The following is a 16685-nucleotide window of genomic DNA, read 5'->3' as shown; positions in this document are numbered from 1 at the left end:
GAGGAGTTACACAGGTTGTGAAAATGAACCAGAGATAAACCAGGCCATAAACCTTTTAAATGTGTGCTACAACAGCGGATTCCACCCACCTTTAGTTATTAGAATCTGGCATTGACAGCACGGTAAGAAGAATATAGAGCAATACGCACTTCTCCTGTAAAAATAATGCGGTGGCTGTGAAACAGAGCAAGAGCTCTAGTGTTGGGCTCTAACCAATTTGAGAGATGGGAAGCATCAGGAACGACTCAAAAGGCTGCAAATCACTGCCGAGATTCTTACGAGATGTGGGAAGCTGAGAGCCTCAGAAGATTGACTCATAACAGGCATTTAGGTCCTAAAGACTGATTGATACATTGTTTTGACTGAATGCATCAATGCCAGTAAGAAGGGCAAATCTGAAAATTATGTCATCATTCACTGGGAAGTAGTTACAGTGTGACATGTCAACCCTCTTGATTCGACCTGCCATCCAGCAATCTGTGCATCAGGGCTTCTAATTCATTAAAATGGTTGTTTTATTTTTCCTTTGAAAAGGATTTTATAAACAGCTCATTTGAAGGATGATATCAAGTGTCTTTTGCTTCATTAGTTTCTTTCACCCTATACTATGTCTTAGAGCAAGGCAGGGAATTATAACACCATTATAAGGCTCATAACTATTGCTGTCAATAAAACACACAAGGCTGAATTCAGAAAATAATTCTCTCTGGTTGTAATTGGCAAATAAAGTTGATTTTGTTTGGTGACCTTTATGTCTTTCTCTACAGTGGGGATCAGGCTAGGATGTTCTAGACCCGTGTCTTAAAAAAGATAGTATCTTTTACCAGGACGATATCATCCTATGTCATGCCAGAATGGAGTCAATACTCTGTATCCCTTTGCTTAACCTCTGCCACCTGGTACCTGCACTTGTAGGTACACATGGCTCCTCCCAGTCCTATGTTCCCAGAATTTTAGGAGAATAATCAGTAATCCTGACATTTCCAGAAGGGAAAGGGTTGATTTTTTTCCCCCTTTTGAAATATACTTTGTTTATTACTTTAGTATTTCTAGTCTATCAAGTAATGTATTACAGTAGAAAAAGAACTTGGTTTTGGTTTTGGTTTTGGTTTTGGTTTTGGTTTTGGTTTTGTCAAAAAAATAGTGAACTTAATCCAGGTGGTATTGATTTTAACATTTCCCCTCTTGAGATTTGCCTCCAAAGATTTGTCTTCCCATCCTGTGATTGACTTGGTGACCTGCCTTTGAAACCTCCCTGGTGTCAAAAAATGGAGTTAAAATCCATATATCACACTTGTACATTTTGGTGATGGCTCTCTATCCCCGCTGTCACTCTTAGAGATCTCACTGAGCCTGTGATGGGACATTGCTGAACTCAAACCCAACAGGAAAACTGAATATCTGGGCAATGAGCTGCCAGGGAGAAGATTGTGAGGATGAAAACATGAGGGAAACCATAAAAGATCAAAGAGCTTAAAAAAATGTATTGATTTTGTGTAGAACTTTCATAACTCAGTTTCAGGGTGTGAAGGTCAGCAATGATAAGGGAATCATTGGATGGGGGGGTGCTTAATTCTGCCTGTGCTCAGTCTGCTGGAGGGTGAGGCTGGATGGCAGCCAGTAACTGAGCCCTTGGATTCTGATCTTTTCTTTTCTTCTTTTTTTTTTTTTTAGTGTCACACTTACAAAATTAGATTTTTATCCAGAAATGAAAAACTGATGATAGGGAGAAAAACTGATGGTATACAATCTATCTTCTCACCTCAAAATAAAATATTTTAAGGGATTTATATAAATGTGAAAAAACCCTCCCAGAACAAACCTCCACATTGTTTTTGTAAAAACAAAGCGTGAAATATCAAGGATGCATTCTAGAGTAATTTTCTTTCCATTCTTTCACCACTGCAAACCTTCTAAAAAATTATTGTACACTGAGTTCATATCCCTGTCACCTCAGGTTTGGGCCTAAACATTTCAGGAGAGGTTACTGTGGGTTGGAAAGAATTTGTATTAGAGCAGCATTAGAGCAAACCCTGACAGTTCCAGGTGGTGTAACAGAAGGAATGCAGCTCACCTGGAATTTGTTTTCCTCATACCAATAGATGTGGTCCTGCTCTTAGGGACAAAGGACAGCTTCACTGATCTTCCAGAGGACTTTTCAGGCACGTGATTGGGAAAAAAAAGTGTGAACCAAAAGAGATGTGAAATATGTTACTGGACTGTAAGATTGAAAACAGAGACCCCCCATCTTCTCCCCCCCCCATTTTGCCTTTACTTCTATGCAAATATTCAACACTAGGACACCAAAGTAAAAGGTTTGAAAACACAAATTCTAAGAGCTCTACAGTTTTCCCTCCTCTAAAAAAAAAATTCCCAGGAAATCAACAGTCCCCCAAGTAGGAAAATTCCCTTTAAAAAAATCTCCCAGTGTTCCCCTCTTTATGATTTTGGGGTCTGCCTCCTGATTTAAGCATGCTTGGCACTGGTAGTGCTGATGGATAATCTTTTTTAACTGCACAAGGCTTCAGTGAGGCTGCTGAACGATGCCACAGGCAGAATTCATTGGGAGACATTAAATAGTAAATTTTAATACATTGAAAATGAGTTTTAAATTGATTAAGGCTTATAAACAACACAAGCTTGAGTTTTCATTTTTTTCCCAAGTTTGTTTTACTTGTTCCTTATGAAAATTAATCTATTTTCTCACATGTCATTTTTTTTTCAGTACTTTTTATAGGTTGGCTTGATTGCTGTCAATTCATTTCTTTAATGTAAGCAATTAAACGGTTGATCGTTTTGCTGCCTTTCAATTATCTTCCTGCCTGACAATTGCTCCAGCTGTAACTAATTTTCCTTCTTTATGTTCACAATCCCGGCCACATCAGCTGTGTCTGGCAGACAGTGGGAATGTCAGGTGTTAGCTGAGGTGAAGGAGAGGGAATTGGAGAGGAGGCAGTGGCTGGAGATTTGGTCCCTTCCTTTGTGTTCCTGATCTTTTTGGCTGGTTTGAGCTGAGAAATGATCCCTGGGATTAAGGATGGTGTGGCTGAGATGGTGAACAGACTTCTCAGTTGTTGTAGGAGGTGGCGGATTGCGGGCTGTCAGTTGGAGCAGACCCTGATGCCTCTCTAGATGTTTATAGGGAATTTGCTTGAGGCACCAAGTATAGAGGATTATCTGGTTTATGATAACGAGGGGTCAGGGCTCACTGAAGTGTTTCTTGAGAACCTGAACCTACCTAAGGGCTTTGAGGGGGTAGGGAAAGGCAGAATAGAACACAGAGAGCAAGGCCTCATCCTTGGATAAGGACTGAATTGACACTCCCTCTTCACATTGGCATTGAAGCATAGAATGGTTTGGACTGGAAAGGACTATTAAACATCATCTAGTCCAACCTTCCTACCATGGGCAGGGACACCTTCCCACTAGACCAGGTTGCTCAAAGCCCCGTCAAACCCTGAATGTTTCCAGGGATGGGACATCTCCCACCTCCCTGGGTAACCTGTTCCTTCCTCCCTATTAATGAGAGGTTTCTATTACAACAATGGATCTCTCCACTCAGGCTATCCATGCTGAGGTCAGAGGTTGAGCCTTTGTTGTTTAAAACTTTTCCAGGAAGACAAAACCTTTATGCTGTTTCAGAAAATTTGTATGTTTCTTTTCTTTGTTCCTCTTATTTTTCTTTAGTGTATTACATTTTGCTGGAATTTTCCAGACTACCCTGAGGACAACAGGTACTTGCTGTAGCAGGAAAATCGTCCTTGCTATGAGGAGACCTGAATCAAATATTCAGAGAAAACTGTGGGAAACTGGACTTATGCAAGCTTAATATTTTGAGATAAAATGTTCAGACAAGTTGTTTACTCTTTGGTGACTTGAGTCACCACAATTCATTATGACTACAGTCATAAGGGCCTCATTACCCTGGCGGTCCCTATTCAGGTTTCATTATTTAGTTCAGCTCTATAGGGGTAATAGATTATAGAAAGTACAGTAGAAATATGATCTGGATTTCAGCTGTTGAATCCAAAATGTTGTGGCAATCCAGTGCCAAACTTGCTGACTCCAGAACCAAAGGCATCTTTCCCACCAGAACAAATACTGCAACAAGACTAATTAACTGCAGGAATAATTAACAAGAGATGAGAACTGGCACAGTTCTCCAGCTTTCTGGTTCTCACCTGACTTTTATTTACAACATGGAGCTCTGCCCAGAGTCACATCAGCATGTTCAGAGCTGGTTCAGGGCTCTCTAACCTAGCACTGTGTTCTCTGATGCAGATTCATGTTCCTGCCTCATCTTTCTCCCCATGTTTCTCACTTAACTGTTGCAATTACTTGGGTAATATACAGAGTAAAGCTTATTAAAATGAGTCCTCATGACAGGAAGTTTTCAATGCTGGAAACACTGTTCACATGTTCATGAAGTTCATGTATTAGAAACCTTGGTCAAATCTGCTTACATTTAGAAAAAAATCAAAGGACCCTTCTCTGGGCAAGGTTTCATTATGTTCCTTCTGTTTCGACAATGTTTGTGGTGTTATAAATACTTAATACTGAGCGTCAGTATTGTGATATTGAATTCAGCAGCACTGCACAGGGTCCTACAGTCAAAAAAGCTTGGCAAACTCATGTTTCTCTGATCTCAGAGCAACTGAGAATTAGTTTCACAGCAGTATTATGAGAGCTTTGCTTTTACTACCTGTGCAAGGCACTGATTACCCTTTCAGTGCTTACCGGAGACACCTTTGCAGCAGATAACTCTGCCTCGAGGGCTGAAGGGAGTTAGAGACAAACTTGTGCCTGAGAGCAACGTGCTGTCAAGGAATCCTACTGTCAGTTATCCCATGCACAAGCCCTTTCCCAAACTCAGAAGAACAGTTTAACCCAAAAAACATTTGTGAAAACTCACTAAAGGATTTTCACAGCTGGACTGAACACCCCCACCACTCATCCCAACATAAGAGAACCTATAAAACAATGGGAGTAAAAAGTAAGCAATTTGAATTGGACCATGGGGGTTACCAGAGGCAATTTATGAGAGTGTTTCACAGCCAGAAGTGTCTCATTAACTTGCACTGGCCATGGGAAAGATTTGTTGTCAGTGGGGAGGAAATCTGTGTAAAATTAAGAAAGATGTTTTTTTCCTGCAGTTTTCAGAAAAATATGAATGTAATTAATGTAAAATAAGTTTTACTATGTCAGGCAAATCTGTGGAAAATGCAGTGAAGAAGTCTTCCTGTAAGACTTGTCAAGTGAACACTCTACATGAGATCTATATAGTGAAGAAAGAAATAAAGGTAACAGAGAACAAGCAGAAGGAAGCTGTTTCCAAAGATGTATCTATCTGCTAGATGGAGATGTCTGTCTGAAAACTGAAGGAGGGCGTGATGCCCATCTGTTAAGATGTTCAGTGACATATTCTATAGTAGTGGAATATTTTATTCATATACCTCATAATAACTCATCTCTACGAGGTAGCAGAGGAAGGTCTGCCTGTGTCTTGCATCTTGGCAATAGTCAAGTAACTTGCTGTGCCAGGAGGTGAATAGGGAAATCTGTGTTGCTTTTCTGCTCAGGGTTTTTACACAATAAACAAATTTTGTCAGTCAGTGCCATCTAGGATGCTACATTTGCTAAAGACTATGAAAAAATGAATATCTGCCTAGATGACAATCACAGAGTCATAGAATAGAATAGATTGGAAAAGACCTTTGAGGTCATCAAGTCCTACTGTTAACCCAGCACTGCCGAGTCCATCACTAACCCGTGTCCCTAAGTGCCACATCGACATGTCTTAAATACCTCCAGGGATGGTGACTCAGCTACTTCCCTGGGCATCCTGTGTGGTAGATGCCCTTGACCCCTTCACTAAACCAGCAGAAGTTTGGTTCAGGCTCTAAGGAGCTCCTCTAGTTTTTTTCTGTTCTCTGACAACCCACAGAGGAGCAGAATGACCTGGTGAGCTTGGAACACCAATCACACAACGAATGAATGGCTGTTTCAAGACTCATTTATAAAGGAAGAAAGAAAGGTGTAGGTACAAGGAGCATCATAGCTTTCCCACCACATGTAATTTGACTGAGTCAGTTGCTTTATTCCATTGAGAGGACAGGCTAAGTGAGCCTTCTTTGTCATCTCCTGGCTGCATGGTGTTGATCTCCCCTTGAGCTGGAATGACCCTCAAGGTTGTTTCTCTAGGCACAGAGACCTTTTACCAATGGCAGATCTTTGGTAATTGGTTGATATAATTAATAAACTTCTATTGACATGTGCCTTGATAGTTTAGAATAGAGTTTAGGAAAATTGGTTTAGAATACTAGAGTGAACCTTCCCATCAAACTTTTTTAAGTCACTTTTTACAGTGTTGTACTAAACCCACTTTTACTAATGCCTTTGATAGTGGTTCTTTAAATTATCTAAATCACCCATTCACAACAGATTGGTGTAGCTGGCAGGATGGCAAGTAGCATCACTGATTGTTTATGGAGGCATGGAATAAGTTTGAGTCCCAAATTCTCAGAACAGGCTCATGACCACTGCCATGACTTGAGTGTTATTGAAAAACAACTAAAATTAGCAAGAGGAAATATTAAAAATGGTAAAGGAAAAGGAATTATTTGTAAGAAGTTAGGCAGCTGCCTAGAAACCACCTGTCAGGATAGGAAAATGCATAATAGAGACAAAGAAGATCTGAGAGAGGAAATAGAAGGCAGGAAGGCAGCTGAGTTATTACTGTCCCTGTAAATTGAACAGCTACAGAAGCAGTTACAGGAAGAAAAGAAGAAAACACAAAAACTGGAAGAAAAGATCTAGATGATGCTCATGTGGGCCCCACATTCCCCTAACCCATGCAAATTAGGAAACTGATGGTGTCCCCAGAGGACCAGGATGGTAATATTTGATGATTGTGATGACGGAAATGATGACTCACTGCTTCCCTCAGATTACTCTGAATATGAGACTGTACCCATCACTAAAGTGGAATGACTTCAGTGCCCAATACTGCAGTTTTAACAGCCACAGTATGAGTGACCTCACACCCATGGATGGCATTGCTGGATGTCAGGGATATGTTCTTTATGGTCCCTTTGCAGAAAAAGGATGAAGAGAAATTTGTTTTTACTTGGGAAGATTTAAAGTGTACCTTCCACAGACTTCTGCAGGGATATAAACATTCACCCATGATTATTCATGATGCCCTTACTGAACTTTTATAGACAGTCTTGCTTTCTCAAGATGTGAAACTGAATCTTCCTCAGGATTTGAAACTAAGAGTTTCACAAGTTTCACCTGAAAAATCATAGAATCATAGAATAGATTGGGTTGGAAGTGACCTCAAAGACCATCTAGTTCCACCCCCTGCCATGGGCAGAAACACTTTCCACCAGAAATACTAAGGACCTAGTAGAAAAGCAAAAATTTTAGGTACTAGGTGGATGGCAGGTAGTGTGGCAATTCTACCAGACACCTAAATTAAAATACCCCAATTGTGGATGCCCCAATCTAGTAAAGAATGATAACAAGTTGCTGGTTCTTTAGGGTGCTGCATGATTTTCTATCGTTCACCCACTGTCCTCCTATGAAAAGAAAAACTGAGGGAATGGAACCAAGAACATGAAAAGGCAGTCAAAACCCCAATACAGTAATTAATAACCAGTGGGGCCAATACACCTCGAAGACCCTATTATAGCAGAATGGGGTTTTACAGGACATGGTACTTACTGCAATCTATTCCAGACTGGGCTAAAGGGACCAAAAAGGCCTCTGATGTTTAACTCAACTGCATTTTAAAGAGACAGAACAGAGACATTCCAAGTGGGGAAAGGGAGTTTTGTCTTTAATACGAGCAGTTAAACAAGGGGTGACCTGTAAAACTGTCAGTGAGACTTGATTTTTTTCCTTCCTAGGGATTGTAGGACAATGAAGCTGGTAAAGAGTTGAGAGAGTAAGCCATATGAGGAGTGGCTGAGGGATCTGTGGGTGTTCAGCCTGGAGAAAAGGAGGCTGAGAGTAGACCTTCTCATACTTTACAGCTCCCTGAAAGTAGGTTTTGGCAAGGTGGATGTTGGCCTCTTCCCCGAGGCAACCGGACAAGAGGAGATGGCCTCAAGCTGCACCAGGGAAGGTTCAGGCTGGACATCTGGAAGAATTTCTTCACAGAAAGGGTGGCCTAGCATTGGCATGGGCTGCACAGGGAAGTGATGAAGCCACCATCCCTGGAGGTGTCCAGGATAAGACTGGATGTGGCATTTAGCGCTGTGGTCTAGTTGTCATTATGGCCATCAAAGGTTGGACCAAATGATCTTGGAGGTCTTTTCCAACCTTAATGGTTCTGTGCTTCTGTGATTCTGTGATATCAGGAATGATACCAGCACACATCCTCTGGAGATCAGGTTATCCCTTTGAGGATACTTTATCCTTTTCTAAGGAGAACCAAAATAAATTCACACACTGACAAGCCCAACACACAGGGTGATGACCCTCTCTTGTTTTACATGTGCTAATCAATATGGTAACTACAGTAAATTCTGCACCATGTCTTTCTTAGTTGTGGTTGCAATTTACTGTAACAACAACTATAAGGGAAGGCAATGAGGGCACCTTGACCACTGAGAACTGAAAGGTAATTTGGGAATATGAGACTCAATTTGAAAGGGGTTCCCAATCTTGGTGGCATCTAGTTAATGTTACTTATGACCCCATTGATGGTAAAGCCACAGCTTTTGTTTTACCAGTACTCAGTGCTTCAGTATATAACATATACCCAATTATTGTGCTGATTAATTTGCTATGGAAGTGTCCTCTATCCATTAGAACACACAAATGTGAGCCCAAAATGGGAACAAATGGCAAACTGCTGATATTGGTGCATGATTGCACAGGAACAAGGATTTATTTGTGAAAATAATACTATTAAGGCCCAAGACATTTGCCTTGACAATGAAAAAAATGTCATTTTGAAATACATCCTGATGAAACCCCTGGGATTGTGCTTGTATATGTTGGAAATGGATGTATTTTTATGAGAACTCTTTATGATTCTATATTTATAGAAAACACCACCGTAGAGACATATAATCACTTGAATATCTACATATGTACTTTTATCAAAATTATGGGATGTGACTTTAACTGTTCAGCTCCTGTCACAACTCACCAATTACTATAATCTAACTATACATTGTGTCAAGTTTCATTGCTTACTCCTGTTGGAGTAAATCTTACATTGGTAAAAAAACTGTTGCAACAGCCAATTGCTAAAATGAATGCATCACAACAGACGAAGAACCCTGATTACCATCCATCATACTGCAGAGAAGATACACCATATCCTAGAAAGGATGAAGAAAGATGGAGAACATCACTAATGGGAGACTTTTTGGATGGTCAGTAACAGCAACTGGAATTTTGAATCTGATGCTGCATCCAGTTGTAGTATTTTCAGTTTTGACTTTATTATCTTTACTGTTTATAGTCATTCTGTCTATCAAATCTTGGCAGAAGATTTGACAAATTATGTCAAGTCCAACATGTAAACCACATACAATCAACTGATTATGTGAAATGCTCTATAATTAACATTAATGCTGACACTCAAACCAAAAAAACTTAGCGAATAGTTGCATTCTTAGGTCTGATCTGCAATATGCCACATATTTATGACACAGAGGCAAGAGATAACTGTACTACCACTCAAGGAGTTGGTACTGTGGACTGACTGTAGTCAGGGAGTAGAGGCACCCAAAACTGGACGCTGGGTTTGAAGTGTGGCCTCATCAGTGCCCAGCCCAGAGGGGCAGTCACTGCCCTGGTCCTGCTACCCCACTATTACTGATACAGCCCAGGAGCCATTGCCCTTCTTGCCCACCTGGGCGCACACTGGCTCATGTTCATCTGCTGTAAACCACCACCCCCAGGTCCTTTTGACCTGCAACTTTCCACCCACTCATCCCCAAGGCTGTAGAACTGCAGAGGGTTGTTGTGACCCAAGGGTAGGACCCGGCCCTTTGCCTTGGTCAACCTCATACACTTGGCCTTGGCCCATTGATCCAGCCTGTCCAGATCTCTCTGCAGAGCCTTCCTACCCTCCATCAGGTCAACATTCCCACCCAAACTGGTGTCAAACTGACTGAGGGTGCCCTCGGTAGCCTCGTTCAGATCATTGACAGAGACAATAAACAGAACCTGAGCGATGATTTGTGAAAACTGTGTGGGTTTGATGACAACACTTTGGTTGTACTTCAGACAGACTTGATGTGACAGCTCTCCTAAAACCTGTGTGTGGAGGAGGTGCAAAAGCCAACTGCCAGTGTCCTGCAGAGCCCTGCATAAAACCCACAGAAGCACAAATCTCTTGTGTGATTTGTCTGAAGGGGGATCTGTGCAAAGCCGCTGCTCGCAGTTACACCTATTTCAAAGAGGTGTTTTGGTGTCCTGACAGATATTTATTGGAATGGTTTCCCACTGAGGCCTCCACAAGGATCTTCGAGTTGATGATAAATCTGCTAATTGCAGTTAGCAGAGATGCCTCTCCTTCCTTAACCTTTGAAGCAGATGGCTGCATAAAGCTACATAACTAGCAAAACAATCATCCAGGTACTGCCTGACAGTTCTTTCTTTTTTTTTTTTCCCCCTAATTTAATGGATGTGACAATATGTTCTGTCTTGATGCAGGAAAAAGTAAGCAATCAAACCTGAGGGGCAAACACCAGTGAGTGGTGAGGAAGCTGGGGAAGGCACAGCATCTGACAGTCTGCACAGAGGAGCCAAAAGCACCTAGGGAAGCTCAAAGTGGGTACCAGGATGCTGAGAAATGCTATTCACAGAGCTCCTAAATTACTCATCAGCCTCAGAGATGAATTCACACAAAATTTTACTGATGAAAATTCAAAAATAAACAAGCTTTGGGTTTAAGTCCTTTTCAGCTTTCAGAGCTTTTCATGGCAGCAAAGTCCTGCATACAACCTGACAGGGGGAAAAGTTCATTCTGAAATGTAAATTCACTGAGTGGGAAGCATCTAGTGGGCTGTGGGGACTGGAACTGGTGGCTTTTTCTCCTGGTTATACAGAAAACTGGGATCCAGTGGTCAGAGCATCCATGCAGGGTGTGGGGTCTGCTCCTGGCTGCTGGTGCTACCTTCAGCTGGTTGTTTTGCTCCAGCCTCGTGAAAGGCCAGGGCTCACAGCCTTAAGACATAATATTAACTATTAGATGTTACATGGGAACCTGTTATTAACTTAGTCACCTCCAGCTCTCTCTGAAGAGAAAGAAATGATGATCAAATTAATCAGCTTAGTGTCTACCACTCCTTCTCACACACTGAGGGTACCTACAGCACCTACTCTACTGAAAGAGAGAAATTTAGATTAGATGTTAGGAAGAAACTCTTTACTGTGAAGGTGGTGAGGTCAGGTTGTCCAAAGAAGCTGTGGATGCCTCTTCCCTGGAAGTGTCCAAGGCCAGGTTGGATGGGGCTTTGAGCAACCTGGGCTAGTGGAAAATGTCCCTGCCCATGGCAGAGGGGTTGGAACAAGATGATCTTCAAGATCCCTTCAACTCAAAACATTCTATAATTCTATGAACTACCTCAGTTGGATGCCTAAAATGGAATGTGAGCTGCCTGAGCCTTAAATCAGAAGGAATTAGACCCTAAAAAGCTTTGAAGGTCACTCACGTTGTCCAATTTTTCATATTTATAATGAGCTTGAGTTTTCTTATCTCTGAGAAATGTGCATTGTATTATAGACTGTAATCAGGCACTGGGGTACCTGCACTAGCAGGGCTGATAGTACAAAAACCATCCTTCTATCATTGTTATGGACTGACTCCATTTAGGTGACAAATCAGCCACATAGATCTCATCCATCCTTTCCCTGACCATTTTTTGTCTGGTCTCCCTCCTCAGCTATGGGTAATTGTGACTCTTTCCAATGCTCTTCCAGCAGCAGCTATGGAGATTGATATTCTGGCAGTGTTACTGTCAGATTTATATCACTTGAGAAATATTTCTCTGAAACAAATGAAAATAAACATGACTTGGGAAAAGAAACAAACAACTTAACTTTGACTTTTGTTTTAGGATCACTTCTTTGCTCTATTCCAGAAATAGAATCTGTCAGGATGCCTGCTTTTTTATATTCCAAACAAGATGAGTATGGCAGGACAGTCAGAAACTGCAAAGTAAATCCCAGGTATGGTGATCATCCTTCAGCTCCAGTTTTAGACAACTCTTTCCTTCTAATAAGAAAAAAAACCCCTAACATTAAGCAGATGCATTTTAATGTAACTTGATAGTTGAGCTGAGCTAGAATACATTCGAGTAAGTAGCTCAAATTTTTCACAGTAGCTTCCATTATGCTATTTATTATAATCTTTGCTAACAATCATCACCAGCTAATTTATCCCATGTTGCAGTCCATCTGGTACCTTTAACTCCAGAGTAAGTTTTTATATAAAAAAAAAGAGTTTCAGAGCTCATTCAGCAAATTTTGCTGGAAGTATTTATTGATTCTCATTACTTGGAAAAACCAAACCAGTATGGACCAATTTCTCATTTTGGTTGTGATGATGGATACATATATATTTCAGTCCTATTGGTGGAGGTGTAGGCAGTGCATCTACTGCTCATTCATATCAGCAATATATATATATATATACACACACACACACACTGCTATTCCAATAATACAACATATAAGTCATTCCAGGTTATTATAAGTGGACCCAGAAATCCAATACATCATTTTTGTCTTTTGAGATTTCCAACTATAAATCTCTGACTTGTTTGATGTGAACTTCTGCCATTATTTCCCAGGAGAAATTAGCTGGTGATATTTTGGTCCAAGTGAGCCTAAAATGCACTCTGTTCATGTTAAAGATATCTGGAAAATCTTTGCTGGAAGAGCTCAGATGTCCTTACTAGAAAAGAGATGCTTACTCTTATTGGATTTAGCGGAGCTCTAGTGATATTATCTCTGTTTATATAACAAGAAAAAAAAATACACCCTGTCATTGAAGAAACCAGGGTGCTTCTTACATTTAAATTCTCTGATGGAAATCATAAAAGAGTCCTTTACCCATCACTGATTTTCCTTCAGCAGCTGTTGCAGAAAATGCTGGCACTGAGTAGTTAATTTTTTATGTAGTCAAACACCATGTAATAGGAGAAGTGTGTCAGCAGGGTCCAGATACACATCACTAATCTCGTTGTAATCCGGAAATCTTTAAATTGTCACTCTCTAATGGAACAAAAAATGTGTATTCTAAATTCATAGAGATTTATAAACATTCACTGTGCTGCCATCTGACAGATTTATGCATCACCTGCAGTTTTCTCATTCCTCAGCTCTGTCCTATGAGCCATGGGAAAATGATGTTCCTGCACCCCTGTGCAGGGGTGAGAAATCTTAAGAAGGTCAAACTAGAGAGTGAGGGAACTGGATGACTAAGAATGAACCACAAAGGAAGAACAAGCCACTTAAATTGATAAATCATGAGGCAAAAAAATTGCATAGGAGCTTGTCTTATGGATAACTTTCTTGCCTGGTGTTTGAAAGGATAGTCACTGAATGCCTTTATTTTAAGGCAGAGGAACTGCTTTGTGGCACTGGAGCAGTGCACAATATTCTGGTTTTTGAATAGTCAGTACAAGACAAAAATATTGTCAGAAAATCGTTTTTCTCCCTCCTGTAAGAAGCTGATGTTTCATTCTAGAAAGCAATACCCTCTGCCCACACACAAGTAATATGTAAACCTCTTAAAACTGCTCTTTGGGCTATTGTCTGCAAAGAAGAGTTAGCCTTCACTCCTGAAACTGGGAAGCATTTTCACTGAATTTCATAATTATCATGAATCAAGCTCAGCATAATCCCCAAATGAAAAGTCTGTTTTACCATTAGGACTCACCGTCACAGCCCTATATTGACTCCATTTATCTGTGTTGGACTAAAATGGCACCAAAATTTGATGTGACAAGTGAGAAATTCATAATTTCCTGCAGGGAATTTGCTGCACTCTAATCATCTTCAGCCTTACAAAAAAATGATGACTAATTTCTAATAGGAAGTGGCGTGGATTTAGTTTCCATCCACTGGGTTTTGATCTTCATTCCTTCTCCAAACTGAAGAGACCTAGTGCATCTAATATTTCCCCCTCATGAGTTTTCTGATTTTTCTCTAATCAAACCACTTTTAATTTCTATTTTATTATAAACTATTTGGTGTCCTTTACATTTTAATGGTGACTTTTTTTCCCCCATCCCTTAGACCTATCTCTTTCTCTTTACAGTGTTAAATTACGCACCTGGGCAGAGGTGGAAATGAACCCACCTCCCAGCATAAAGCTATGGATTGCAGGGTGCTATTCTCCTGAAAGCCTGTGCAGGTCTGCTGATACCCTGGGTACAGGGCTCATGTTCACTAGGCATCAACTCCTTCACTTCTGGATATATTGTTGTGTTTGGCTTTGTTGGAAGATCTCTTGTTTACAGGGTTTTGTCTTAGCCTGTGCTCCTGATTGCTCTGTGTCCAGAGATGAATAAATCTGTTTGAATAAGGGAAGGTAAACAGTGATATGGCCACTTCACAGTTGCATTCAGGAACAGCAACCGCATTAGTTAATGTGTTGTGGAGGACATATAGCCTCTTCAGCCTCTCCATCAGTCCTACTTCTGTCTCTTCATAATACTCCAAGGTTGGTATTGTCTATAAATAATTGCAACAATGATGGGTTTTGGTGTTTAGAACATGAGAGTTGATTTGGGTGTGGAAGCAGCTCTGGTTGAGAGCTGTGCAAGGCTTGCTGAGATTCCTCTGTGTGGCCTGTCCTCAGCTTATGTGTCTATAGAGCATAGGGATATTCCTGCCCAGATATCAGGCTCTCTGGCACAGAATGCATCATGTAAATCTTATTTTGTCATGTCTGTGCAAATGTTTTTGTCAAAGACATGCAGACCTGAACAAGGACCCACACTCAATGGTGTATACTGATTATTATAGTGACAAGTGTACACAAAGGGGAATAAAACAACGTGAAGCAGTTGATTGTTGTTACTCCTAAAATATGGCTCAGGAAACTGGGACATTCACAAAAGAAAATGAAAACACCTAGATGGGGCTGAATTGATAAAGGACAATGGGTTTCCTAATTTCTCCAATGACCCTGCTCATAAGTCCAGCCACTCAACTCTGAGAGAGATTCAGAAATGGAATCTGATAAACCAGTTCCTCTGTAAAGGAACACGTTGGCATATGTCTAACATTAAGGGTGTTCTGACAAGATCTTAGCTTCAGACTAGATTCCTTGGATTTGATAGAGGTAAGGCCACAGGTGTCATTACTAGAGAAGTGAGAAATGTGTTTGTAACGCATTTATGGAAGAATTCATTAATGATCATAATTTATTTACTCCTAACAGAAGAGAGCAGATGTGCTGAGGTTTTCTCAATATGTGTGTGTGTGTGTACATGTGTACACACCATTCCAAAGTGCTTGTGTTGTGTAAACCAAAAGACAACAGAGCGGCAATGAGAGGTGGTCAACAGGAGATTACATTCAGCAAACAAGAAGCATCTGTGAGATGCATTTCTGACTGATGATCTGGTGTATAACTGTAGAGAGCTCCAGCAATCTGTGCTTAGTTTTGGCCTCCATTGGGTAAATTACCAGCTCCAAGTAATTTGTAATTTTAAATTAGTACAAGACTCATGACATTTCTCTTTTGGGACTGTTCCAGTGAGTGGTTCCCTGCCATCATCTTCACTTTTAAATAGGTAAAGCTGCTTTGGTCAAACTCTATTTATCAGTTGCCAGTTCTTACTGTTTACTTGGAAGTCAAAAATGAGATACAAAAGGAGTGCAAAGGCAAACTTTTCTTGATATTCTTCATGTTTTCTGAGTTTTTGTTATTTCTGGTTTGCACTTGGGGAGATGTAGGAACTCCAAGTATTAATGTTTTATTTACCGACTCCTCTGGGCTGGAGAAAGTGCTTGTTTGATGTACAAACAGAGAAAGCTGGGTGGAAGTTTTAAAATGTTTTGATGTGCTTCTGTCAGCCAGAATTATCTCTGCTATTTGCCAGTTTGGTTTTTGTTCTGTGGAATGGAAAGCAGAATGAAAACAAACTGAAGGAAAGAGTAAACTTCACAGACATATTTGTCACCCTCAACCATTGGGGATGACCTGTCCTGTGGCTGTATGATACCTTTATCCTGCCAATACCGTTTTTGTGATCAGATTAGAGCAGAATTTTTATCTCCTTTGTTTTTGAAATGAGCAGAATTTTTATCTCCTTTGTTTTTGAAATGATGGAGTGGGATAAAGAGAGACAAAAAAGTAACAGAGCAATGCTAATGCCTTTCCTCAGAAAATGAACTCATTACCAGGAGACAAAGTCCAGTATTATTCTCCATTAATTCAAATCATATTTCTTTATTTTTCTAGACATTTCTAGCAGTGGCTGAAGGAGCCGTAACACAGTTACTTGGTGGTCATATAATTCTCCTGATCAGTGGGAAATCTGTGCATGAATCCTTGAGCAAAACTGTATGGCAAGTGGATCTGTACACAGCTCTTCTCTGATTGCCTGTTGCCAGTGAGAGTGAAGATGTCAAGCAGGTCCAGAGGAGGACATGAAGATGAGCAGAGGCTGGAGCACCTCCTGTGTGAGGACAGGCTGAGAGAG

Source organism: Manacus vitellinus, unplaced genomic scaffold (genome assembly GCF_001715985.3).
Source record: "Manacus vitellinus isolate BGI_N305 unplaced genomic scaffold, ASM171598v3 scaffold_1_pilon, whole genome shotgun sequence".
Lineage (NCBI taxonomy): Eukaryota > Metazoa > Chordata > Aves > Passeriformes > Pipridae > Manacus > Manacus vitellinus.
The sequence above is the reverse complement of the archived record's forward strand: the minus strand, read 5'-3'. Positions refer to the sequence as shown.